This window comes from Macrotis lagotis, chromosome 3 (assembly GCF_037893015.1).
Source record: "Macrotis lagotis isolate mMagLag1 chromosome 3, bilby.v1.9.chrom.fasta, whole genome shotgun sequence".
NCBI lineage: Eukaryota > Metazoa > Chordata > Mammalia > Peramelemorphia > Peramelidae > Macrotis > Macrotis lagotis.
The window spans coordinates 268,464,981-268,491,913 of NC_133660.1; the positions used below are offsets into that span (position 1 = coordinate 268,464,981).

The window sequence follows — 26,933 nt, forward strand, 5'->3', positions numbered from 1 at the left end:
CATATTTGAATCGATTAAATTAAAAGTCTATAGAGCGCATAGCCCTTTCTGTTACAATGGATAAAACTAACTTTTTGTTATTCATTTTAAGTCTAAGAAATTATGGTTTAGCAATTACTATAATCATTCACTGCTGTTTCTTTTGTATCTATTGTACCTTTTGTATCTAGTTTGCTGATTCATCACCCTATTTCTTAGCTAGGACCAAATAGTTTTGATGATTCTGGGCATTTTTTTTTTCGTTTTTGACTACACTTTGCCTTTTGGTGCAATTGATCCTATTTCAATGTGGGTTTGAATTTGTCCTTGTGTAATGGGGGACTGGCCAATAAGCCTAGTTCTTATGAGTATGTATAGTCTATACAACTGATACAATCCCCATGTGAATTTTGTAGCTTAGCATAACTATTTTATAACTGTTATGGTCTTCTATCAATGTGCTGAATTACTGATTGGTAGCTAAACTAAAACTGAGATGCTTTCAAAAAGACATTATTTAGAATCAAGATGGTGGAATAAGTAGTAAATTGCTGCAAATTTCTCATATTTACCTCAAACAACCATAAAATTGAGCCTCAGGGCAAAACCTGGAACAACAGAATCAGCAAGGGGACGGAGTGAAATAATTTTTTAGCCCAGAAAACTTGGAAAGGTCTATCTCACTCTGGTGTGATGGAAGCAAGGGAGCACAGTCTAGGTCAGGAAGAACCCCAACAAGTCATTAGCAAGTGCCACTTCTGTCACCCAGGGGAGATCCTGAGCCCCACTATGTTGGGCAAACAAATGCCAACACCAGAACCCCCTTTGTGCCTTAGCATAGTCCGAGGAACCTTAGCTTGAGCAAAGTGTATGTAATCAATCTAGTTCCAAAGAACCAAGGGCTGGGAAAGTAAGTTCAGAGTCTCAACCCACTTAAATTAAGTGACTTATCCTCACTACCAGCCTCTGCACCATTTCTAACAGTCATCAGAGCTATGAGTATTATACACTTCCTTGGAATACTATATTCTTAAAAGCCACAGTTAGTCAGTAAACATCTATTAAGAACCTACTAGGTTTCTAGGATTGTGCTAAGGAGAATATAAATAAGGAAAGGAATTTTCAAAATGAGAGAACAAGGAACATTGTACATGGAACAATGGTGATTCAATTGACAGAGAATTAGCTGAAGGAAGCCAGTCCTTTCAGTTTCTTATGACAGGTCAGACCAGTGTCACAAAATGAAACTGTTGCTGGCTGAAAAGCTTCAGGGGTTCAAGTGATTGTGAATGAATTCCCTTAAAAGACCAACTCTTGATCCAGAAAAATTTAGGGACAAAAACATTTGTGGAAATTAAAATAACAAGGAAATCGAACAATTGCATGGGCTAGATTTCTTAGGACAATCATTAGTTCCTTATGAAAGTAGTAAAGCTAAAAAAAAATTGCAACCAGGCTGAAGATAACAGCTGCCAGCAGGGTAAATGGGCTGATTTAGCAGGTTTCTATAGAGTTAGTAATGGGAAAGGGGTAAGGGTGGAGTTAGGGCAATGCTAGGGAGGGAATAAGGAGAGGGTAACACTTTGAGTACACATGTCCTGTGTAGGCCATGGGATGGGAGTAGGTCCCTTAGCTCAAAGATTCAGTCCTTTTAGGCTAAGGAAGCAATTCATTGTTTTGTTGATAGGTGTTAATCTTATCAAAATCAGGAAGGGCTTTACCAAGTCCTTGCCATAAACTTCACTGAAGTTCATTGACTCAGCAAGGTTCTTCACTGAAATTCATTGACATTAAAATCATATCAAAATTATTATTTGCACCACATAATTTATATATATTATACAACATTTTAAATGCATGTTTATTGATTGATATCTGACTTTATGACAGACTTTAGCTACTAATCCATTTTTCTATCATCTTGCTCAAAGGAAGAATTTAATAAGTGTTTGTTGGATTGAATTTGAGAACTTAACATTTCTAGGAGGATGCTTCTTGTTGCTGTTTGTGCTTCATTTTTGAAGAAATCCATGACATCAGGGAAGTGACAACCATATGACAACCATATGAATTGGATTTGATTGAGGGGGGCTAGGCCTCACTTTATCCTCTGGAGCTATCTGTGTCTAGTGGACAGGTATGGATCAGGAAGACTAGAGATGGCTCTTGAATACGAGGAAATCAAGGTTAAGTGACTTGCTCAGGGTCACACAGCTTTAAAGTATCAAGTCTCTAAGGCTGGATTCAAACTCCTATCCTCTTGACACCAAAGTTAATGCTCTAATCACTGCACACTAGGAGGTTGCTTAAGAAAGAGTTGTAGCATATAGCCTATAATTGTAATATATTGTTAGTTGACTTATATAAGTTTATGGATTATTTGTATTAGGTGATGAGAAATGTGGTATACATACAAATCTTTAGCCATCAGAAGGCCAAAACTACCTTAAAAATTGCAAGTTTTTGTAGTGAATGGTGAGTGATGGGAGGAAGCAGCTTTCCCTCCTTAAATCATTGTCAACCTAAGGCTAAGGAAGGCTCTGTTGTCAGTTCTTCAGACTATAAATCTCCAACCTACAGACCTGGAAAGAACACTGCATCCCTAAAACAAACTAACCTGGAAAGATTTATTTTAACTCCCTCCCTAGGGTTGGGCTGGTTTTGAGGAGTTATGAGGACTGATGAAACTTGTTATGGATTTGATTTATTCATTTCCCTGGCAACTCTAAGTCATGAACTTATGAGAGAGAGAGGGAGGAGTTTTAAACTATAAAAGGGGAATATCTCAAGATATTTTGTCTCCTCTCCTCACCTGGACCCTATACCTCCAGAGACTGCTGATGGTGGTAAGGCTTCTCCTTTTCCCCCAACGTAATGAACACAGAAATAATCAGAGGATAAGATAAACTATCTTATTTAACAGAGCCTGTTGACATCCCCTTTCCAAGTCTAAATCATAAACTTGGACTTCAACTCTTCGGGGAAAAGCTTGATTTGATAAGAACATATAGAACACAAAGCTGAAATGTTGGAAAACATTGGAGTTTAGGCAAAGAGGATCAGGGGAGAGTAAAAGACTCCTGAGACTTTGGAGGAGTGATGGGATCAGAGCTTTACTTTTTTTTTTTTTTAGGTTTTTGCAAGGCAAATGGGGTTAAGTGGCTTGCTCACAGCTACACAGCTAGGTAATTATTAAGTGTCTGAGACCAGATTTGAACCCAGGTACTACTGACTCCAGGGCTGGTGCTTTATCCACTGCACCACCTAGCTGCCCCAGAGCTTTACTTTCAAAAGGCCAAAAGAACATGTTCCCTTTGAGTGTTTACTCATCAATGCAGTAGAGATAGCATGGTGAATGTGGTAAGGAAGATGAAAGGATCACCAATTATTTTAATTGGAGATACTACCTGAGAGTTCCATGAGAAGGAAACAAAATGATTTGGAAGGTTAAAAGAGGGGTTAGGGGATTCTAGAGGACTCTTTAGAGGAAGAAGCCAAGACTGGGCTTAGCCATTTCTAGGTGTTGGAAAGTGTATGTATTCAGGTACAGTGATAGATGGTTGGGTTGCTTTTGGAAAATGATAAGTGGTTTGACTGGAGTTGCTGGGGAGAAATAAGGCTTGAAAGAGTTGGAAAAGAGTTCAAATTCTGTCTCTGATGTTTACTATTTCTGTGATCTTGGTCTAGTCACAATAGGTCTCCTTTTGACTCAGTTTCCTTATCTGAAAATTGAGAAAATAGACTAGTCTCTGAGGTACCTTTAAGATCTAGGACTATGATTTTATTATGCTAGGATAATGATCTGAAATGCTGTCAGCAAAATAGGATTTGAGAGCTCAAGTATCCTTGAGGGAGGGAATGTTTCAGTTTTTGTACTTGTTTCTCTAGAAGGGAGGTATCAGTTGGAAAAGGACCGTGCCAACCATCCTGGTGACTGATGGCATGACCAGTCCAACCATGTTTATTAGAGTGAGGGGTATATTGTGCAAGGCATCCTTCTCACTTGCCTTTACCAAAATTATTTTAACCCATGGCCTGATTGATAGGAAACAGGACTATTGGCGATGGTCTGGCTGTTGTGTAAGTCTCTTGGCCTTGGATTGGTTTCTCTTCTCCCCCATCAGCAAAGCACACCATCAATGCTGTGCAAACACCAGTATGTGACATTTTATGATTAATAATTGGAGGACTCCCAAAGAGTAATGAATTTGGAGTTAGAGAACCTCCGAGTCTGTATGTTATGGTGACCCAAGAACTAGACCTCAAATCCCAACTCTATTTAATAAATGTCTGCTCTACTGCAGATATTTGAGTCCTTATTGTGACAAATGATCTCTTTTTAAAATAAGTTTTTATTGATATTTTAGATTTTTTTATATCATCATAATTTCCCCAGGATCTCTCTCCCTCTTTCCTTAGAGAACCATTCCATTTAACAAATCATATCTTGAAGAGGGACATGGACAGACAGATATAGAGACAGAGAACAGGAAAAAATCAGCATAACTGATCAATAGCTTGAATAAGTCCGAAACTATAATTTACAATGCCTGTGTTCCTCCCACTTCTGTTTTGTCCAGTGAGGAGGTGGTGATGTTTTACCACATGTCTTTTTTTTTAAGCCATGATTGTTCTTTATAATTTTGCAACATTTACTTTTGCCGGTGTGTGTAGATGTGGGTGTTTTTTCATTGACACAGTAATAGGTGTTATGTATGTTATTTTCTTGGCTCTACATACTTCGTTATAAATCAGTTCATGTCCATTCTTCTCTATTTATCAGAAAAGTGATATTCTTTATCATATTCATTATTTCTTATGGCACAGTAATACTTCATTATTCATCTACTCTAAATTGTTGAGCCATACTCTAATTGACAGATATCAGTTTGGTTTTCAATTCTTTTCTATCACAAATAAGCTGGTGTATCTGGAGACATCAATAGTCTCTTTGAAGTATAAGTTGAATATTAGAATCTTGAGGGCAAAACATGTGGACATTTTAGCAATTTTATTTGAATAATTCCAAATTGCTTTCCAAACTGGTTGGATGGATTCACAGCTCTACCAATAACATGCCACTATGACGTATCTTCCCCCAACTTCTGCAATTTTTATTCTTTCCATCTTTTATTATATCTATTGATGGGTAGAAGGTATTGCATTTCTCTTATTATTAGTCATTGGAGCATTCCTTCAGATGCTTGTTAAAAGTTTACAATTTTTTTTTAAAACTTTATCAGGGAATGGCTTCTGGAATCATATATTTCTAGGATACAGCTTAGAAAAAATTGTAATATAATTTGTTAGTTAATTTATATAAATGTAAGGATTATTGGTATGAATGATGAGTATTCTGTTTGTTATGATTTCCAGTTCTTTCTAATCCCTGACAAGAAAGACCTTGTTGTTGCTGTTCATCCTGCTTCTCAAAGAGGACCAATGACATCATCAATGATGTTTTGATTTGCAAATGAATTGAAGTGAAACTGAGCTGCACAAAGTCATCAGCCTGACTCCCTGAATTATCAAAGTAAAGATGGCCCCGAGTCAGGATTTTAACTGAGATTTGAAAGAAACCAGAGAAACCAGGAGGTAGAGTTGAGTAGGGAGAGCATTTCAGGTGCGGGAGGCAGCCAGCAAAAATGTTCAGAGTTAGGAGATGGAGTAATCTTGCTTAAGAGACAACAAAGGGTATAAAGTATAAGAAGCTGGAAAGGCAGAGTGTGAACAGGCTTTGAATGTCAAACACAATTCTCTAATCTTGGGGGATGATATGGAGTCATTGCAGTTTAGTTTGGGTGAGGGTTAAGAGAAGGTAATACTGGTCCTTTAGGAAGGTCACTGACAGCTCAATGGAGGATGGATGGGAATGAACAAGAGAGACCATACAACAATTCAGGAGTGAGGTGATTAGGGCCTGTCTATCCTAGGCTGGTGGCAAAGTCACAGGAGAAAAATTAAGAGCTATTGCAAAGGGGAAATCATCAGACTTTGCCAATAGATGCTTGAGAGAGAGGAGTGGAGGTTGACATGTAGTCTGAGAGCCTGGGGAACTGAGAGGATGGTGTTGATCTGGACAATGGGTAACAGGGAAGTCTAGAAGTGGTTGGGAAAGGGCTTGGGGGGAAGGATGAGTTGGGTTTTAGACATACTGAGTTTAAGATGTTTATAGGTCAACCCATTCAAGATGTCTAATAAGCAGCTGGAGATGGGAGATCAGCAGAGAGGTTAGGGCTGGATAAGTGAATTTAAAAATTTATCAGCATAGAATTGAATCAGTAGAAGCTGATGAAATTATCAAGTGAAATGGTACAGAGGGAGTCAGAGTGAAGAAAAATGAGCCAGAAGAACAAAAAACACAATAAAAACAACATCGAGGAGCAGTAAAAGTCAGGTCAAATACAAGAAATAGCAATGGTATGAATTATTCAAATGAAAGCATACAGTCTTCCTTTTTTGCTAACAAACAATAAAATGCAGAAAAGCAAAGCAGCCACATATCCTCAGTTGCAGTCACTTTTAAAGGAAGTTTTACTTAACCATTTGGGGATAATATTGTTGGAGAGGACTGTGACAATTTTTTAAAACTATGATGCTTTAGAGATATAATGGGAGAGGGGGGCAGAGACAAGATTGAGTAAAGAGGAAGCAGTACTGTCTATTTCTGCAACACAATTCCACAAAAATCTAGAAAAATGCACCAGACAGAATTTTGAGTGGAAAAGCCAAGAAAAAGTCGGGAGTCATTTTTCCACCCCTGAGCAGCTTAAGGAGTCAAAAAGATGTCTTCAGATACTGGGAATGAGATGGATAGGAGCATACAAAACAGGAAACAGGGACCGAAGGAAGGTGGAGACTGGGTCAGGAAGTATGAGAGCAGGAAGAGATTCCAGGTAGGTGTAGGAACCAGGGACACAGAATGGCTCTGTCACATACTACCTAGGTCCAGGTAGCAATTAGAGGGCGAAGAGAAGGGGTCATATGCCTGGGACCTAATTATATTCTGAGTTGAACTATGTTCTAGAAGCAAACCAAAGCTTTGATCCCAGAAGCTGAACAAGGACTGAGTTCTTAGATTCAGTTCTAAGGTAGAAGCTTGCAGTGGGATAAGCAGAGCAAGAGTCCCCCACTTAAGAAGTTCTGGCAGTTCAGTTTCTCTGAACCAGCAGAGCCTCCCAGCAGACTAACAGAGACTGTGCAGTCTACTGACCCTCCAAGCAGGGACAAGCCCATAGGTGGAAACTTGGATCAGCTACTTGAAGAGCTCAGACCAGGAGAAGATCACTTCACTGAAAGTTTGTGGGTTCTCAGACTGGCCGGTGAACACAAGAGGAGGGAAGCTATAAAAGGCAGAAGCTCATGATAGACATCACCTTCTCCAGAAGTTTACAGAACCCAGAACTAACAAAGTCCAAAGAGCAAGAGATTGGTCAGAAGCAAAACAAACTCTTAAAAAAAAAGGAGAGGAGGGAAAGGATTGAATCACCTCTGAGGTCACTTCCCCATCATAGGATCCCAAAATCATCATTTTAACAGTAGGAAAACTGAGGTCTGGGAAGAAGTGGTAATCCTGCCATGGCTTGAACATTTCTGACCCTATTTCCCGAAATGTGGAACATAGAAGTTGCATAGGAAAACTAGTATAGCTTTGGAGTTACACCTTGCTTTGTATTTCCAGAAGTGTCTTCTCATTAAATTGTCTCTAAGCTTTTCCCTCCCCATCCCAATCTCTATTTCTTATTCATCTGATTTCTGGCTTCAATTTCTTGTCATCAATCTCTGGGCTGCTTCCTTGACTTATCTTCATGGGGAATTTTTCTACTAGAGCTCAGAAACCTCATCACCCAAGAAGCTGGTTCTATCCCTGGGCTGCTGCTCACGCTGGAAGTCTTCTACCCTCTAGGCTTCTCCATCTGACTTGCTGGTCTCTCCCAGATCTCCATTTTTAAGAAACTCAAGTCACCTAGGTCTTTATTTCTCTTTGGGAAGTCCCTCCTGATTCTTTCTCTACTGTGCCCCCATTCAGAATATCTTCATTCTCACCTTAACCCTCCCTTTTCCCTTTATCTTCCCTCATTAGAATGTAAGCTACTTGAAGGCTCCTATATGCTTTCTTTGTACTTTGCACGTAGTAAGCAACTTAATAAATTCTTGTTGACTTGATTTGAGGAGGTACCTTCTCTCCACTGAGTATATCTCTGACCTTTGAATAGCACCTAGTTAGGTGTGATTAAAGTTGTTTAGGTATTTGATGGTATGGTGGATAGATAAAGTGTAAATAGATTAGATGCTGGCCTTGGAATTAGAAAGACTCATCTTCCCAAGTTCAAATCCCAGCTTCAGACACTTACTAGTTTTATGGCTCTGGGCAAGTTACTGAACCCCATTTTGCCTCAGTTTCCTCATCTATAAAATGAGCTAGAGAAGGAAATTGCAAACACTCCAGTATCTTTCCCAAGAAATCTCCAAATGGAGTTATGAAGTATCAGACAGAACTGAAAAAATATTGAATAAAGTGGTTAGGATAAATTAACCCCTTCTGCCATGCCCCAAATATTCTTTGAGTCAGTTACTCCAGTCTGCTTGCTATTGTTTTTACTTGGCATTCATCTCCAGTCACCAGGTGTTTGCACTGGTTGTCCCCTATGTCAAGAATATCTTCCCATTCCACACCTTTGTTTTCCTGGCTTCTTTCAAGACTCAGCTCAAATCCTACCTTCTGCCCAAAGTCAAATTCTTCTCTCTTCTCCCCTTTCCCCTTTATGCATTGCTTTCTATCTACTCTGAATAGATCTGGTCCGTATTGAGTTATTTTCATGCTTGTCTCCCCTATTAGGATATAAGTTCCTTGAGACCCAGGGGCTCATTTTTACTTTTCTTTAGTAGTTAAGTGATCTAGTGCTAGTCTTAGAGTTAGGAGGACTCGAGTTCAAATCCTATCTCAGACACTTACTAGCTGTGTGTAACCCAGTATAAATTGCTTGCCTTCTCTCAGCTTCAGTTGCTTCATAAAATGTGTCATAATGTTACCTATCTCATAGTACTATTGTGAAGAACTAATAAGAAAATTCATGTCAAGCAGTTTACAAACTTTGAAGCACTAGTATAAGCCTTAGCTGCTAATATTAGGTATTATTGCATCCCCAGTACTCAGAGATTGGCACTTAATAAATGATTGTTGACTGATTGATTAGCCAAAACCCCTGTAAAAAATTGATTGATACCTAAAAAATCCCAATTCATCCCTTATAAATGCCCTGTCCTTCCATTGGAACTCATCCTTTTAACAAAGAACTATAATTAATTATTTCCTTTTTTACCTGTAACCTTCACCATTAGGTCTCGGAAACCAAGAGGGGCCATTTGAATTCCAGTGTCTTTTTCTTTTACACTATTTTGGTCCTTTTAAAACTTATTCTCCTGTTTTTGCTTCCATTACTCTGCATCAGCTCATAAAAGTCTTCCAAGATTCCTCTGAATCCCTCTATGAAATGATACAAATAAGAAAACTACTCTGTGCTCTCAAGGAGCTTACAATCTAATGGGGGAAGACAATTCACAAAAGGAAGTGAAAAAGAGGTGGAAGAAAGAAAACCAAATCCTTGCCTGTTGTGGAGGCATAATGTCCAAGTCAAATAGAGCTGTGATAACAGGAGAGAATTATCTGGAAAGTTCAGAAAGTTTGGAAAGTTCTGAGACTAATGTAAAGTAAAACTTTGGGAGGAGGTAAGTGCTCTACCCTCCAGTCCTCTAATCAGAGTAGTTGCTTAATAATCCAATATCAGGAGAAATTTCTTAGAAATGTATTGTTGCTGTTTAGTTACTTTCAGTCCTGTCAAAATCTTCATGACCCAATATGGGGTTTTCTTGACAGAGATACTAGAATGGTTGACTATTTGCTTCTCCAGCTCATTTTACAAATGAGGAAACTGAGGCAGAGCTAAGTGATTTACTCAGTGACTCAGACAGTGATTTGAACTCAGATCTTCCTACTTCAGGACCCTTTCCACTTCACCATCTTGCTGCCCTTCTTACAAATTAGAAGCATCCAAAAATTGAAGTGGGATGCTAAAGGAGACTGTTATATCTCTTGAGATCTTTGAGCAGAGATTGGATGACCACTGGCCAGGTATGTTGTGCTGGGAATTCCTTTGGAGTAGAGGTTCATCTTGATGGCCCCTGAGGTCAAATAGTTCAATCCTACCAGATGGGGAAACTGAGACTCAGAGAGGTTAAAGGTCTTATAGAAAGTTACACAAACAAGATTTAAATTTATTTATTTAGGGCAAAGGGGGTATGTAACTTGCCCAAGGTCACACAGCTAGCAATTATTAAGTATCTGAGGCCAGATTTGAACTCAGGTTCTTCTGACTTCAGGGCCAGTGCTCTAAACACTGTGCTGCCCCCATACAAGCAAGATTGATGCTTGCTCTCAACTCTATCTTTTGCCAGTTCTCTACTGCAGCAAACCCAACATTTGAGTTAGTGGAATCAAAACAGTTGTGTCACTTTGTATATATCTGAAGAATTTATTATGAAGAATAATATTTAATAAGTTCCAGTTGATTGGTCATGCCTGTGGCATGCCTTGCCTTCTCTGCTATTCTGGCACTCCCAGAATATTTCAAGTCCTACTGTATATCATAGTGCAGCTTTCCAAACCAGAGGTCAGGTCCTATCCCTTTCCAGGACCAGACTTTTCCACTGAGAGGAAAGTCCCTCTAATGTTTGGGGATCATGATGTCCCAGTCCTGGGAGGGGAAGGTGCCTGTCTAACCGGAAGAGACCAAGACAGCAGTCTTCATTTCTGGAAAACAAACTGTGTAGACATGGGGCCAGCCACAGAGGGGTCCTTGACTTGGCCAGTAACAACAGAACAAAAATCCAGTCCCTGGAGGTCAGATAATCCTGAGGGTTTATTACTATCTTTCACAAGTCCCCATAGGGTATGTCACCTCCCACTATCAAAAGGCTGGTTCACATCAAAATTAGCTTTTATCAAGGGCTATTTACTGAGGGTAGCGAGAATAGCTTTTTTTAAAATAAAGATTTTATTTATTTTGAGTTTTATAATTTCCCCCCAATCTTGCTTCCCTCCCCCCCCACCCCCTACAGAAGGGAGTCTGTTAGTCTTTACATTGTTTTCATGGTACACATTGATCCAAATTGAATGTGATGAGAGAGAAATCATATCCTTAAGGAAGAAACATAAGGTATAAGAGACAGCAAGATCAGACAATAAGGTATCAGGTTTTTTCCTAAATTAAAGGTAATAGTCCTTGGTCTTTGTTCAAACTCCACAATTCTTTCCCTGGATACAGATGGTATTCTCCATCGAAGAGAGCCCCAAATTGTCCCTGATTGTTGCACTGATGGAATGAGCAAATCCATCAAGGTTGATCATCATCCCCATGTTGCTGTTAGGGTGTACAATGTTCTTCTGGTTCTGCTCATCTCATTCAGCATCAGTTTATGCAAATCCCGCTAGGCTTCCCTGAATTCCCATCCCTCCTGGTTTCTTATAGAACAATAGTGTTCCATCACATACATATACCACAGTTTACTAAACTGTTCCCCAATTTAAGGACATTTACTTGATTTCCAATTCTTTGCCACCACAAACAGGGCTGTTATGAATATTTTGTATAAGTGATGATTTTACCCTTTTTCATAATCTCTTCAGGGTATAGACCCAGTAATGGTATTGCTGGATCAAAGGGTATGCACATTTTTGTTGCCCTTTGGTTGTAGTTCCAAATAGCTCTCTAGAAAGGTTGGATGAGTTTACAGCTCCACCAACAATGTATTAGTGTCCCAGATTTCCACAACCCTTCCAGCAATTATCATTGTCTTTTCTGATCATATTGACCAGTCTGAGATATGTGAAATGGTACCTCAGAGAAGCTTTAATTTGGATTTCTCTAATAAGTAATCATTTAGAGCAATTTTTCAAATGACTATGGATTACTTTGATCTCCTCATCTGTAAATTGCCTTTGCATATCCTTTGACCATTTGTCAATTGGGGAATGGCTTGTTTAAAATTGACTTCTCTGTATATTTTAGAAATGAGTCCTTTGTCAGAAATACTAGTTGTAAAGATTGTTTCCCAGTTTACTATATTTCTTTTGATCTTGGTTACAGTGGTTTTGTCTGTGCAAAAGCTTTTTAATTTAATGTAATCAAAATCATCTAGCTTGTTTTTAGTGATGTTCTCCATCTCTTCCTTGGTCATAAACTGCTTCCCTTTCCATAGATCTGACAGGTAAACTACCCCTTGATCTTCTAATTTGCTTATAATATTGGGTTTTTTTTGTCTAAATACTGTATCTATTTTGATCTCATCTTGGTATAGGGTGTGAGGTGTTGATCTAATCTAAGTTTCTTCCATACTAACTTCTAATTTTCCCAGCAGTTTTTATCAACAAGAGAGTTTTCATCCCAATAGCTGGACTCTTTGGATTTATCAAACAGCAGATTACTATAATTGTTTCCTGCTATTGCACCTGGTCTACTCCACTGGTCCACCACTCTATTTCTTAGCCAATACCAGACAGTTTTTATGACTGCTGCTTTATAATATAAAGCACTTTTTTCTGATTGAACCCCTGGAAATTCTTGACTTTTTATTTCTCCATATGAATTTACTTACAACTTTTTCTAACTCATTAAAGTAATTTTTTTGGAATTTTGATTGGTAGGGCACTAAACAGGTAGTTTAGTTTTGGTAGAATTGTCATTTTTTATATTAGCTCAACCTATCCATGAGCAGTTGATGCTTGCCCTGTTATTTAAATCTGATTTTATTCGTGTGAGAAGTGTTTTGTAATTGTTTTCAAAAGTTTTGGCAAATAGACTCCCAGGTATTTAATATTGTCTGAGGTTACTTTGAATGGGATTTCTTTTTCTAGCTCTTGCTGCTTTATCTTGCTAGTCATATATTAGAAAAGTTGAGGCTTTATGTTATTTTATATCCTGCAACTTTGCTAAAGTTACTAATTGTTTCCAGGAGTTTTTTGGATGATTTCTTGCAATTCTCTAGGTAGACCATCATGTCAGCAAGAATAGGTCTTACAAAACAATTTTCCCAAATCAGATAGTACATCCTTCTCTCTTCAGATACATAGTCCATAAGGAGACTAAAACTGAGTCTGGTTGCTGAGAGGCATTCTGATGGATTTTCTTGCCTTTTAAAGAACATGAAGCTTACCAGGTTGTAATATGGTCACCTAGGATTAGGAAAGAACATAGACAAAAAAAGGTGATTGAGGAGACATGGTGGTGGTGGGACAAGTGGATGTCTGAGGATAAGGCAGCCACTGCCTCACTGCACACCTAGCAGGCCATGGCAGTTTTTGCTTCCTCAACAGTCAAGAAAGAAAAAACAAAAATGGGGCAGAGGGAAGGATATATTCATTATTTTGCATTCCAACTCAGTTCTAGATCTGTGCCTTCTGATTCATCAGTCCTTCTAGACAACCAAAAGACTCTTCTGTCACCAAACAATACCAACCCCCAAGTCACTTATTGATGAACATAGGTCACTAATGCTTCATGTATTGGCTTGGAATTAGGCAAAGGATATTGTGTTAGCCCCCAGGAAAGCCAAATCTACTGAAAGACCAAGGCTTACTTGGCCAGTCCTACCATTGTATGTATACATGGTGTCCATGTTTTCTTCCCATGTCAAATGTAAGCTCCTTGTGGTCAGGGACTGTGGATCTCCAGGGCCTATTAATAAGCACTTGTCTGATTGGTGGTCAAGATTATAGATGCCTATTTACTTGGAGCAGGGTCCCCGAATTCCATAGTTTGAGGGCAGGGTTCATTGTGCCCTTGAGATTGTTTTAAACATTGAGGACAAGGCACTTCCAAGAATTCTCCTTTTTCAGAAGCTCATGAATGAACAGGTCCTGTCTGATGCATCGAGAAAAATACTGGATCCTGACTCAGTAGCCTTAGTTTTGAACTTGCTTATATTCTTTACTGTGTGACATTGGGAACAATTGTTTCCCCTGCAGGTCCTCCTCCCCTTCCTAAAGGAGAATGATTGGATAAGTTATATATAGTATAAAAGTTAGGGATTGGAGTATGGAGGGACACTGGAGACAAGGAGACCAATGAAGAGGTCATGATCCTGGCATTCCTGGTACAGGATTAGTGTCTGAACTAGAGCAATGATAGCCAGGGGGAGGGGGAACCTCAAGAAGAACAATGTCCTAATCTACCCTCTACTATTCATTAGTTTTGTGACCAGAGGAAAGTTGCCTAATTTCTCTTAATCTCAATTCCCTTCTCTATCAAATGCAAATAATATTGGTACAGGATTGTTAGCAGACCCAAATGTGTGTAAAGTGTTTTGCAAATTTATAATCTCTCTACAAACATGCCAATTATTATTGCTAGAGTGCTGATAAGGAGAAGATAGTAGATCAAGGGTTCCCAACCTTTTGGGGTACTCCTGCCCTTTGGCTCCCCATTCAATATGAAATGAAATTTACCATGCCTGTGCAGATAAGAAAGAAAATAAAGAAAATTTTTGATTGAGTATATGAAAAATGTTATCACTTCATTGGTTAGAAAGAAATTTGAAATTTCTGGAATATTTCAAAAGGATAATATAATTATTTTCCTAATGTTCCTCATGATCCCTTTGACAAATTTATCGGAAACTTTGTTATAGAGGAAGACAAATCTATTTGCTGATAGATTGGATGGGATAAGATTCAGAGATTGCATATTGCTAAAATATGCTAAGTGTCTGGCCTCAGGTTGGGGAATGAGGGGACCAGGACAGGAAGTGTTATTTAGGTTACTCATCTGACCAAGCTCTCAGCTAGCCTCTGTCCTGCCTCCTTTCCCTTCTCCTTTCCCCTGTTGACCCTCAGACGGCAATTCTCCCAGCATCCTCTCTTGCTACTTCCTCCTATTCTGGGATATCTCACGGGGCCTTGGAAGGTCAATGTCCCATGGGTCACCTCCCATTCATCTGTAGCTATTGCAAGCAGAAAAAAAGGGAGGGAAGAGGAAGAAGTGCTTTTTTCCCCCCTCTAAAAATAAGTCCAGTTATCCTCCCAAGTGAATAGCATCAAACTATCCTAGCAAATGGAAGTTCAAGGGTGAGGCAAGACAAAGGTAGGCACAGCCCACAGGGATGGGAGGTTTCCTTTAAGACATGGCAAACTAGATGCTTTCTCCCTCAACTTCAGCAGGGAATTTCCTTAAGAGCCTGGGAATCAAAAGACAAGGAGAAAAATGGGATAGAATTTGATTTACCTAATTTCTATGCTAAGGGCAAATTTGGATAAATTCCCCCAGAGTAAGATGGACAAATTCTGCATGACTGAGTAGAAAACCACTGCATTCAGAGTAAAAAATAAAATAAAATAAAATAATAGCAATAAAAAATAACTAAAAACCCCAAAAGGACATTAAAAAAATTGGTTTGTAATCTCCTTTACATCAATCTTTCCCTAGATGGCTTAGACAAGTCATTGTCTTTTTTTGGACTATGGTTTCCTTTTATGGAAAAGAATGATGTTAGATTAGAGCCTTTCTGAATAGTTACCTTATTTTTATGATGTCATCATCCATGCACCCCCAAGGTTCAATCTGCATTCTCCATGTCCTTTCCTCATCTCTTCCAGAACGCCTTCCCCAATGAATCCAGCTTCCTGCCAATTCTCCCAGCTTTTGCAAATGTTGCTTTGAGGTCATAGATCATAGCATCAGAGGTCCCTAGGGCTGGATCCATTTTAGGATCATCTAGATTAGATGTATTTTGCAGAAGAGGAAAGTGAGACATGAAAAGGAGGAGAAATGATGTATTCCATTGGGTGAGTTTAGTTGTTCTATCTAAACTATAAACTCTCCATGGCAAGGACCAAAATTCCTCTTTTTTTTTGTTTCCTGAAGCCCAAACTCACCTGGCCCAGGACTTTCTGCCTCTAGTAGATGACCAATTCATGATTGTTGCCTCAAGTCATATTTTCCTTGCCTAACCTTTCCAGTCATGTTTCTCAGATAGATGACCCTGGGCTTTAGGTTGAGTTTCCAGTTGGTAATAGTGTTGAATCTTAGCCAACTGTGAGGACTTTAGGTTTTCCAGCTCAAGGCCAATGTTTATCAGCATTGGATGATAAACAAAAATCTAGGATCCGGTGATGTCCCTAGATACCCAGAATTCTTTCCTTAGTACTTTCATCAATGTGCAGTGCTCTAAAATTACCCATCACCTCCCTTCAGCACAACCCCCTTCCTTCAGTATCCTTTCTACAAAGATCATGAACCAGAGAAAATCAGAATTAAAAGGATCTTTAGAGCTTTGGAAAGTAGAAGAGCTAGAAGGAACTTAGAAACAGTGTTCAAAATGTCAAAGCTGGGGAGGATTTGAGAACAGAGAAGGTCAGAGATGGAAGGCCCTTAAGAACCTAAATGTCAGAGTTGGAAGGGACCTTAGAATAGAGTGAATGCAATATTAGGGGTGGGTGGGACTTAAGAACATAGAATGCCAGAATTTGAAAACATTTTAGAATATAGACTATTATAACTTGGAAAGGCCTTAGAACATAAAATATTAGAGGTGGGAGGGACTTAGAACATAGAAGACCAAAGTTAGAAAAAGTCTTAGAACATGAAATTTCAAAACTGGAAGAGGTCTTAGAACATAATGTTAGAACTTGGAGGGACCTTAGAACATGGAATGTCTAAGTTGAGATGTCAGAGCTGGGGAAGAACCTTAGAATACAGAAAGTCAGAGCTGAAATGTCCCTTAGAAGAGGGAATATCAGATCCAGAAGAGCCCTTAGAACATAGAAGTCAGAGCTGAAAGGAACCTTAGAACATAAAATGATGGAGCCTGAAAAGGCTTTAGCACATTATGTAGATTGGGGGGACCTTCAACCATGTGACATCAAAACTGGGAGTTTTGATGAACAAAGAAAATAGGATGTACAAGTTCAAAGAGGTCTCAAAGATTACTTAGACTTCCTGGTCCAGAGGAGGAGGGGAAGGATGGTCAGTGTAGTAGAAAGTGACCAGGCTTTGGAGCCCAAGCATCTTTAGTCAAATCTGCCACTGACCCCTGCTCCCATGTCTCTGGCATATCACTTTCCCCCCTCTGGACCTCAGTTTCCTTCCTTGTAACTAAAGGGTCTCTGGGGTCCCTTCTTGTCCTTTCCTTAGGAGCCTATGACTGATCTGTGGAAGTATCCTGACAGCATCAGAGGAGAATTTGCATTTTAGGAGAAGATGGGGGGGGCACAGGGAAGGTAGATCTGGAGTATAAAGGTCTGAATTTTCAGTTTGGGATTTTCTCCCTTGGGGATACCAGTGCCCTTTGGCTCACTCCTCCAGGTGACTACCAATGCCACCAGGACCCAACAAGGGATGTGGCATTTTCTCCTCTGCCTGGCTCTCTCCCAGCCCCTTCTCCTCACTTTTCCTCTCTTCTGACTTCTACTTCCCCTCCCCCTTCTCTTCCACACCCTTGGCTCACAATCAGAACCAGATGGTGGGAGTGGAGAATTTAGACCAAGCTCCTTGCTGGGAATATTCTATTTTGAGCTCTCTAGGCTCCTTTCCTGTCTGATAGCGATGCTGCTACTGGGAATCTTTCCTACTAGGAAGGACTCAACAACCCCAGGTTTCTTTGCTCTCCTTCCCCACCCCCCTGCCCCAACTGTTCCTTCCTCTTCCTAGTGTCATGGCTTATGGCCATGGAGACATGGTTGAAAGATCATCAGAGTCCTGGCTCACAGCCAGTGACCACTCTCCCACCTTCCCATACTCAGTTGGCATGACAGCTGGGTTAGAAGGGCAGGTGGTGCCCACTGGGAAACAAAATAAACAGCTCAGATATCAGGACTGACAATGAGAGAAAGAACATAGAATATAGGATGTCAGAACTAGAAGGAGGCTAGGATCATAGAACACAGAACATCAGAGTTGAAATGGACATGGAATCATAGAACATATGTTAGAATTGGAAGGAATCTGGGATCATAGAACATGGAATGTCAGATCAGAACATGGAAGAGAAATCATAGAAGGGTCACAGGAACATAGAACACAATGTTAGAACTGGAAAGGATTTGGGGTCATTGAACACAGAATATCAGAGCTGGGTGGGAAGGAACATAGAACATAGGACATCAGAATTGGAAGGGATCTGGGATCATAATGGATCACAGAATGTTAGAACTGGATAGGAATGGACATAGGAACAAAGAATATCAAAGTTGGAAGGGATCTGATTTCAGAGAACATAAAACATCAGAGTTGAAAAGCACCTGGTATCAGAATACAGAATACTATTTATAGTAGCAAAGAACTGGAAATTAAGTGGATGTCCTTTAATTGGGGAATGGCTTAGCAAACAGTGGTATATATATGTATGTCATGGAACACTACTGTTCTATTAGAAACCAGGAGGGATGGGAATTCAGGGAAGCCTAGCAGGATTTGCATGAACTGATGCTGAGCGAGATGAGCAGAACCAGAAACACCCTAACAGCAACATGGGGGTGATCAACCTTGAAGGACTTGCTCATTCCATCAGTGCAACAATCAGGGACAATTTTGGGCCATTTGCAATGGAGGATACCATCTGTATCCAGAGAAAGAATTGCAGAGTTTGAACAAAGACTAAAGACTATCACCTTCAATTTAGAAAAAAAAAAGTTATGTAATTTTGCTATCTCTTATACTTTATTTTTCTTCCTTAAGGATATGATTTCTCTCTCATCACATTCAGCTGAGATTAATGCATACCATGGAAACAATGTAAAACTAACAGAATGTGGGGGTGGGGAGAGGGAAGTTAGAATGGGGGGAAAATTGTAAAATTCAAAATAAATAAAATCTTTAAAAAAAAAAAAGAATACAGAACACTAGAGCTGGAAGGGATGTTAATTCAATAGAACAGACCCGGAAGAAACCTGAGAACATCAGTTCTCAGATGAATGGGCTGGTGATCAGACTGAGTCTGTTTTCCTGTGAAGGACAATATCCTTGCCCTCCCTAGGGGTGATGAAGAGTATAGGGTTGTAGATATAGGTGATCTGTAGATTTAAATGTAGCTGGAAGAGACCTCCAACTTCCCCTCCTCACCTAATTTTACAGATGAAGAAACTGAGACTGAGAGATGGTGAGTGATTTGTGCAGCCCCCCAGGTTCACAAACTTCATGTTTGAGGTGGAATTTGAATCCAAGTTCACCTGACTCCTATTTTCATGCTTCTCAAGTCTTTGCTTCTCAAGGACTATTTTTAAGAACCGGAATTATTTGTCCTTGAGAAGACTAAAGGGGATTTGCCATTTATTTTTAAGGGGCAGACTGTGGAAGAAGAATTAGATTGGTTGGTCACCACACCAGGAGTAATAGTTGGAAGTTTCAGGGAGTCAAAGTTAGTAGAAGCTTCTTCAGACTTAGAACCAGCCCAAAGTAGAATGGGCTGCTACCTCACGAGGGAGGAGCTCTCTCATTGGAGGGCTTCAACATGGGCTGGATAATCATTGAGGAGGTGGTGTAAAGAGGATCCTCCATCAGATTGAGTGGGGCTGGATGACCCTTAACTAGCTCCATTTCATCTCAGATTCTAGGATTTCCCAGGCTTCTCATTTTGTAAAGTTGGAGAGTCTCAGAGACTCTGGATTGCTTCTGAATAAAAGATATTTTAAGCCCCCCAGATACATTGACTACATATAAGAACACTAAGTTTCCTCATTAATAAGTGTTTGCAATTTCCACCAGACCCTTATTAGCAATACCTTCTGGGAGTCAGTGGAGAGACTGGACCACTGAAAGAACTTCATTTGAAATCCACTATTTCCTCTATTTCCAGCTCCCTTCAAAAGTCCCAAAGCAGACTTATTTTCTTCACAGATTCTTACTCTTCATTTACTTCTTTCCCTACCTTTTTCCTTCCTTCTGTGATCTTTCCTTTCTTCCCTCCTTTTTTCCTTCCCTCCCTCCCTCCCTCCCTCCCTCCCTCCCTTCCTTCCTTCCTTCCTTCCTTCCTTCCTTCCTTCCTTCCTTCCTTCCTTCCTTCCTTCCTTCCTTCCATCCTTCTTTTCATGGTTATAGGCAAAGGGCAAGTTGCTTCAGTCTCAGGCTCTTTGCCTAGCAGGTCCTTGACTGAGGTCAGCAGAAAGGCAGGGTTAGGGCTTTAGGATGATTAAGAAGGTTAGGTGGAAAGGGAAGTTGGTTCTTTTATGGTTCTTCTGATTTCAGTCAGAATAAAAATTCTAATGTAATAACTATAATAAAATGATAGCCAATATTTATGTAGCATTTAAGGTTCGCAAAAACACTTTAGATATATTATCTCATTTGGTCCTCACAAAAACCCTGTAAGCCATGTTTTATTATTATAATATCCGTTTTTATAGATGCAGAAACTATGGTTTACCGAGGTTAAGTGACTTGCCCAGGGTCACACAGCTAAATGTGAGAAGCAGGATTTGCATTCAGATTTGTCTGTTTCCAAGTCTAGCACTCAATGCACTGTGCCATTTAGCTTTCTGGCTGCCCAGTAGGGCAAAGAGAGCAGGAAGGCAGGGCTGGCCTGGGGGGCTGGGGGTTCTCAACCCAGCTGACGCTCCCAGGATGGCAGGATGCCCAGGGTAAAGCTCCCTGAAGCCATTCTGATGCCCAGTATTCTGGGGGTAAGCAAATGTGGGGAGGGCCAGGTCAAAGGAAACCTTCAAGGACATGGGAAACATCAAAGTCAATATGACAATTTTCTTTTGATCTTAAGAAGACAGGTGAGTGAGTGAGGGGGAGAGAGACAGAGACAGAGACAGAGAGGAGGGAGAGACAGAGACAGAAAGTTAGAGAGAGACAGACAGACAGACAGAGAGGAGGGAAAAAGACAGAGACAGTCAGACAGAGAGAGAGAGAGAGAGAGAGAGAGAGAGAGAGAGAGAGAGAGAGAGAGAGACAGAGAGACTGAGAGAGAGAGAGACAGAGAGAGGGATGGGGGAGGGCAGGAGAGACAGAGGCACACGCATTTTCTTTTTCCTTTCAGGTAAGAGTCAGGGAGGTGAAGTACATCTGTGGGAGGCCCTTTTCAGAGCAACTCTGCATGATGCAGAGCAAAATGCTCTCTTTAAGTGTTTTTTTTTTTTAAATAACGAACCTGGTTGAATGCAAAAGCCAGAACTCCTAGTTAATAACAACAGGCACCTTTTTCCTATAGGGTTTGAAGGTTTATACAGTTCTATGAGGTAAGGTAAGTGCAGGTTTTTGTCTTTCTTCTCATTTTACAGATGAGGAGTCTGAGGCTGGGAGAAATAACTTGCCTGGGTCATCACCAGATGTGTCATGGGCAGGATTTACACCCAAATCCTCTTATTCTAAAGCAGTGCCAGTGCCAATTGCAGTCCAATGGACTGGACCAGAAGTTAGGAAGACCCGAATTCAAATGACTTTATTTACTTATGAACAGGGTGACTCTATTGCCTTAGTTTCCTCAAGTGTAAGATGGGATAATAACAGCCTATATCCACAGGGTTGTTGCGAGGACCAAAAGAGATGAGTCAAACTCACAAAAGCACCAGACACTGTGCTGTTGAGCTTATATGAAACTCATAGATCTTTTTGCACAAAACTATTGTCTAGCTACATGACTCTATGTGTGTTGTTAATTTTTTGAGCCCAAGTATAAAATTTTATCTTTGAGTTAACCCATTGTTCAAGTTTCTTGAGATCTTTTGGGATTCAGACACTGCTGGGCTCCTTGTTCTCTTAGGTTTTTAGGGTTGGTTTTTTTTTTTTTTTTTTTTTTTTTTTTTTGCAAGGCAATGGGGTTAAGTGGCCTGCCCAAGGCCACACAGCTAGGTAATTATTAAATGTCTGAGACTGGATTTGAACCCAGGTCCTCCTGACTCCAGGGCTGATGCTTTCTCCACTGCGCCACCTAGCTGCCCCTCCTTGTTCTCTTTATAACATCAAAACTTTGTTATTATCGAAAAGAAAATGTTGACCAACATAAAACCAAGAAGCTGTCTGCCAAGAACCACGCTTCAGACTCACAAGGGTTGGTAGCAGCATAGATCTAGGTCTAGAAGGCACCTTGTCAGATTGATGACAGCTCCTTGGGTCCAGGTAGTTAACCAGAAATCTTGAGGGCAACTCTCTCATAAGGTTCATGAGAGGAGGAACACTAATTGTAGAGCTGCCTAAACTGGTTACATAGTACATGTCAGAGGTATAATTTGAACCCAGGTCTTTCTGACTTCAAATCCAGCACTCTCTCTACTAGGTCACACTACCTCCTGAAAGACCTATAGAGAAAATGGAAGGAAGCCCATCTATCCTTATACTAAAGATAGATTGTAGTGATGGAGTCTTCACATAGAATCTTTTTTTTTTCTTTAGGTTTTTTGCAAGGCAAATAGAGTTAAGTGGCTTGCCCAAGGCCACACAACTAGGTAATTATTAAGTGTGTGAGAACAGATTTGAACCCAGGTACTCCTGACTCCAAGGTCAGTGCTTTATCCACTATGCCACCTAGCCACCCCTTCACATAGAATCTTAATGTAGTCTTCTAAAAAGTACACAGCACTCCCTTCAAAGCCTGAGTTGGCCAATGAGTTCTTAATGCAGTCCCATTGATCTCTATTAGTGAGCATTCCCTTTTCCTCCTAATTAGAAACATTTCTTCCTGTATTTTGAAAATCCATTTCCGAGGTCTTCCCCTCCTTTGTGGGTTGGCTTCCATTTCCAAATATCGGGCATTGGTTTCTAAATCTTTTGAAATCTGTTCTCTCCAAATCCAAAGTGAAGGTCAGACCAAGCATGGTTTTCCTCTCTTCTTGCATTAGTCTTTCTCCAGTTGACTCTGTTTATCACCCATACTTTGGGTGTTTGTATAAGATGCCCGAGGCCAAGATATTAACTTCTATTATCCCTCATCTATTATTCTTCCTTGGGATTGTCGGATCTGACCCACTGGTTTTTTTGCCCTCTGTCTCACTTTAAAATTCAGAATTCTTGATCAGGTTAAAGCTCTGTAGGACAGTCTGCTAGATACTGGGGAGGGATATCAATGTGGAAGCCATGCCTTCTATCCCCAGGGCTCAGCCCAAGTCTTTTCCTGCTTAGCACCAGAAAGACAGGGACCGTATCTGAGCTGAGCTTTGACTGTGTCCCAGGAATGAGCACAGCTCCCCACCCCCCCAGCTGGTTTTTACAATAAACATTTGCTAAATAAATGGATGAGAGATCAAAGAGGTCATTGCTCTGATGATATCTGAGGAGGCAAGATCCCCTCTCCAAGGGAGAAGAGGACTGTGTTGACAGAACCTGCCAGAAGTGCAGCCCCCACAGGATAGGAATATTGCTAACCCCCATATGGATCCTCATTTAACTTCCTGGTGATTCTTTCAAGGCCCAAGGTCCTGAGGCTCTGCTGACCTGAGATTGGTTCATCTGCAAATGGCTTCAGTTCCTTTTGTGTTCCCTTTGTTGGTCTGAATATGCAACCCAAAACCCCGTAATCAGGGGACACTGGTACCAGGCTTTGTTCTTGACTGAGTTGAGGCATACCTCCTATGGGGTTTGAATTGGTTAGAGGAACTGTGTTCTAATCCAGTGTGACCTTGGACAATCTAGCACCCACTATTTGACAGGTTCCAGTCATTTTGCTTCCTTGGCAGTTGGTTTCCTCATCTACAAAATGAGAGGGTTGGAACTGAAGGTGCTTCCACTTCTAAAACTGGGCTCCTGTGACCTTAGAGATCATCTAATATAATCACTGGGCAGCTAGGTGGCGAAGAGAGCTGGACCTGAACTCAGGAAGACTCACCTTCGTGACTTCAATTCCAGCCTCAGGCACTTACTAGCTGTGTGACCCTGGGCAAGTCACTTCACTTCTGTTGACCTCAGTTTCCTCATCAATGGGTTGGAGAAGGAAATGGCCAACCCTTCCAGTATCCCCCACCAAGAAATAGTATCATGAAGAGTCACTGAACTTTGCTAGCCTCAGTTTCCTCATCTTTCAAATGAGCTGAAGAAGGAAATGACAAACCACTCCAGTATCTTTGCAAGAAAAATCCCAGATGGAAGTCACAAAAAGTGATACACAACTGAACAACAGGTTTTACAGGTGATAAAACTGAAGCCCAGAGAAAGAAAATTATTTTCCTTAAGGTGGTAGAGCCAATAGCTTGGTTGAGACTTAGACCTATGTCTTCTGACTACTCTTCCAATACCATACTGGACCAATATAGAGACAACCTAGGAAAAAGTATATGAGACCAGAGATTGGTGGTCACCATCACCTAATATAATGAAACCTCCTAGTTTGACAGTGGATAAATCTGAGACCTAGAGATCATGGCTGTAAGATCTTCGACCTGAACCTCTCTCCCCTTTGGGTGTTATTTCTAGAAGACTAAACTGCCTCTATTCACTTTTTTAAAGGTATTTTTGCAAGACAAATGGGGTTAAGTGGCTTGCCCAGGGCCACACAGCTAGGTAATTATTAAGTGTCTGAGATCAGATTTGAACCCAGGTACTCCTGACTCCAGGGCTGGTGCTTTAGCCACTGTGCCACCTAGCTGCCCCCTCTATTCACTTTCATGATTTACTTTTTTTTCTTTTTGCTAGTAAGTGACTTTCCCCAAGTCACACAGCTAGGCGATTATTAGGCTGGATTTGAACTCAGATCCTCCTGACTCCAGGGCCAGGTGCTCTATCCACTGTACCACCTAGCTTCCCCTCGTGGTTTACTTTTAACTGGGATAAGGAGATCCTTCTCTATATTTATGCTTTTGGATGGACCAAGGGAGTCATCTTCTTAAAACTCAAAGATCTTTTCAAGATTTCAGAAAGTAGCTTCTCTTGGACCTTTTTAAGTCTTTGGGATCCTCTCATTGATGCTTTGAGTTGGGTGTCTTATGAACAAAGTCACAGAATCAGTCAGGGGAGCTGGGTTTGAATTCCAACAGAGTCAATTTGCTCTACTTTGGTGATTTTAGCCAAGGTTCCTTCTCTCTCTGGACTTCAGCTTCTTTTTTTTTAATTATAAAGATTTTATCTATTTTGAGTTTTATAATTTTTCTCCTAATCTTACTTCCCTCCTCCTGGCCACCACAGAAGGCAATTTGCCAGTCTTTACATTGTTTCCATAGTATACATTGCTCCAAACTGAATGTGATGAGAGAGAAATCATATCTTTAAGGAAGAAACAAAGTATAAGAGATAGCAAGATTACATAATAAGATATCAATTTTTTTTTCTAAATTAAAGGTAATAGTCCTTGGTCTTTGTTCAAACTCCCCAGTTCTTTCTCTGAATACAAATGGCATTCTCCATCACAGAGAGCCCCAAATTGTCCCTGATTGTTGCACTGATGGAATGAGCAAGTCCATCAAGGTTGATCATCACCCCCATGTTGCTGTTAGGGTGTACAGTGTTTTTCTGGTTCTGCTCATCTCACTCAGCATCAGTTCATACAAGTCCCTCCAGGCTTCCCTGAATTCCCATCCCTCCTGGTTTCTAATAGAATAATAGTTTTCCATGACATACATAGACCACAGTTTGCTAAGCCATTCCCCACTTGAAGGGCATTTACTTGATTTCCAATTGTTTGCCACCACAAACAGGGCTGTTATGAATATTTTTGTACAAGTGATGTTTTCACCCTTTTTCATCATCTCTTCAGGGTATAGACCCAGTAGTGGTATTGCTGGGTCAAAGGGTATGCGTATTTTTGTTGCCTTTTGGGCATAGTTCCAGATTGCTCTCCAGAAAGGTTAGATGAGTTCACAGCTCCACCAACAATGTAATAGTGTCCCAGATTTCCCACAACCCTTCCAACAATGATCATTGTTCTTTCTGGTCATATTGGTGGGATTCACTTTCTTTATCAGTCTCTAAAGTCATTTTTAGGTCTAAATCCTAGAATCTGACCAGGGATACTCTCAGTTGTTGAAGGGAAAGTGCTTGGCCAAGTATGCTTTGCTGGGGAATAGACATGAAAGAATCGATGGGAAGATGAATACAATTGGCTCTGTGTGTGTGTCTGTGTGTGTGTTTGTATAAGGTAGAAGGAGGAAAGAAGTTGTCAGATAGATGAAGCAAACAACAACAGGAAACAAATACAGTGTGTTCTGTGTTGCTGTCTTAGCATGAGCCGTCTATTCATCCTGGAGAGATGTGATTCATAGTGCCAGCCAATGAGCCATCAATCGGTTGGGCTGCTTTGTTAGAAGGGAAATTCAAGGTGTGTGGGGGTGGAGGGAGGAGGGGACAGCAAGTCTCTCTTCCATTCCAGAATGTTTTATCACCTTGAGCATCTCATTGCTCCCCCCCCCCCCCTTACACATACACACGCTTTTCAGCCCAACGTCTCCAGCTCCTGTCCAGAGGGAGTGGATAGGTCAACAGCAGGGTGGCTTCCACTGTGGGAGGGAAAGGTGAGCAGAGATGGCTCTGTTCTCTGTTCTCCCAGTCTCTCACTTAGGTTCCTAGACAAGGACAGGGAAGGTTCTGTTGGGCCTCATTCTAAGTAGTGCTGGTCTATACCCAGTGTAGCTTGTTTTGGCATCTCAGCCATGACGAGGAATCAGGTTGAAGTAGTTGGAGTGTGGAACATGGAGACAGGAAGACTCGGGTTCAAGCTCTACCTTAGATACTTATCAGCTGGGTGACCCTGGACAAGTTCTTTCTCTACTCAGCTTCAGTTTTCTCATCTGCAAAATGAAGAAACTTGGGAAGGCTAGGTGGGGCAGTGGATAGAGCACCAACCCTGGAGTCAAGAGGGCTTGAGTTCAAATCCAGCCTTAGACAATAATTACCTAGCTGTGTGACCTTGGGTTAGTTATTTACCTCATTATCTTGCACCCCCCCATAACAAAACAAAATGAAGAAACTAGACTCGATGAAAATTCTTCCAGCTTTAAGTTCAGTCATGTCTCACCCTCTGTGACCCTATTTGAATTTTTT

At 40.6% G+C, this 26,933-nt stretch overlaps 1 protein-coding gene across 1 annotated transcript in view; it reads left to right on the forward strand.

Moving 5' to 3' along the window:
• The first annotated feature begins 1,879 nt into the window (after positions 1-1,879).
• Positions 1,880-26,933, forward strand: part of LOC141518471 (1-aminocyclopropane-1-carboxylate synthase-like protein 1) — a 106,950-nt gene continuing 81,896 nt past the window's right edge. The window contains exon 1 of the mRNA XM_074230502.1: positions 1,880-2,825. The gene's annotated coding sequence lies outside the window, so the exon portion shown is untranslated. The remainder of the gene's footprint in view (positions 2,826-26,933) is intronic.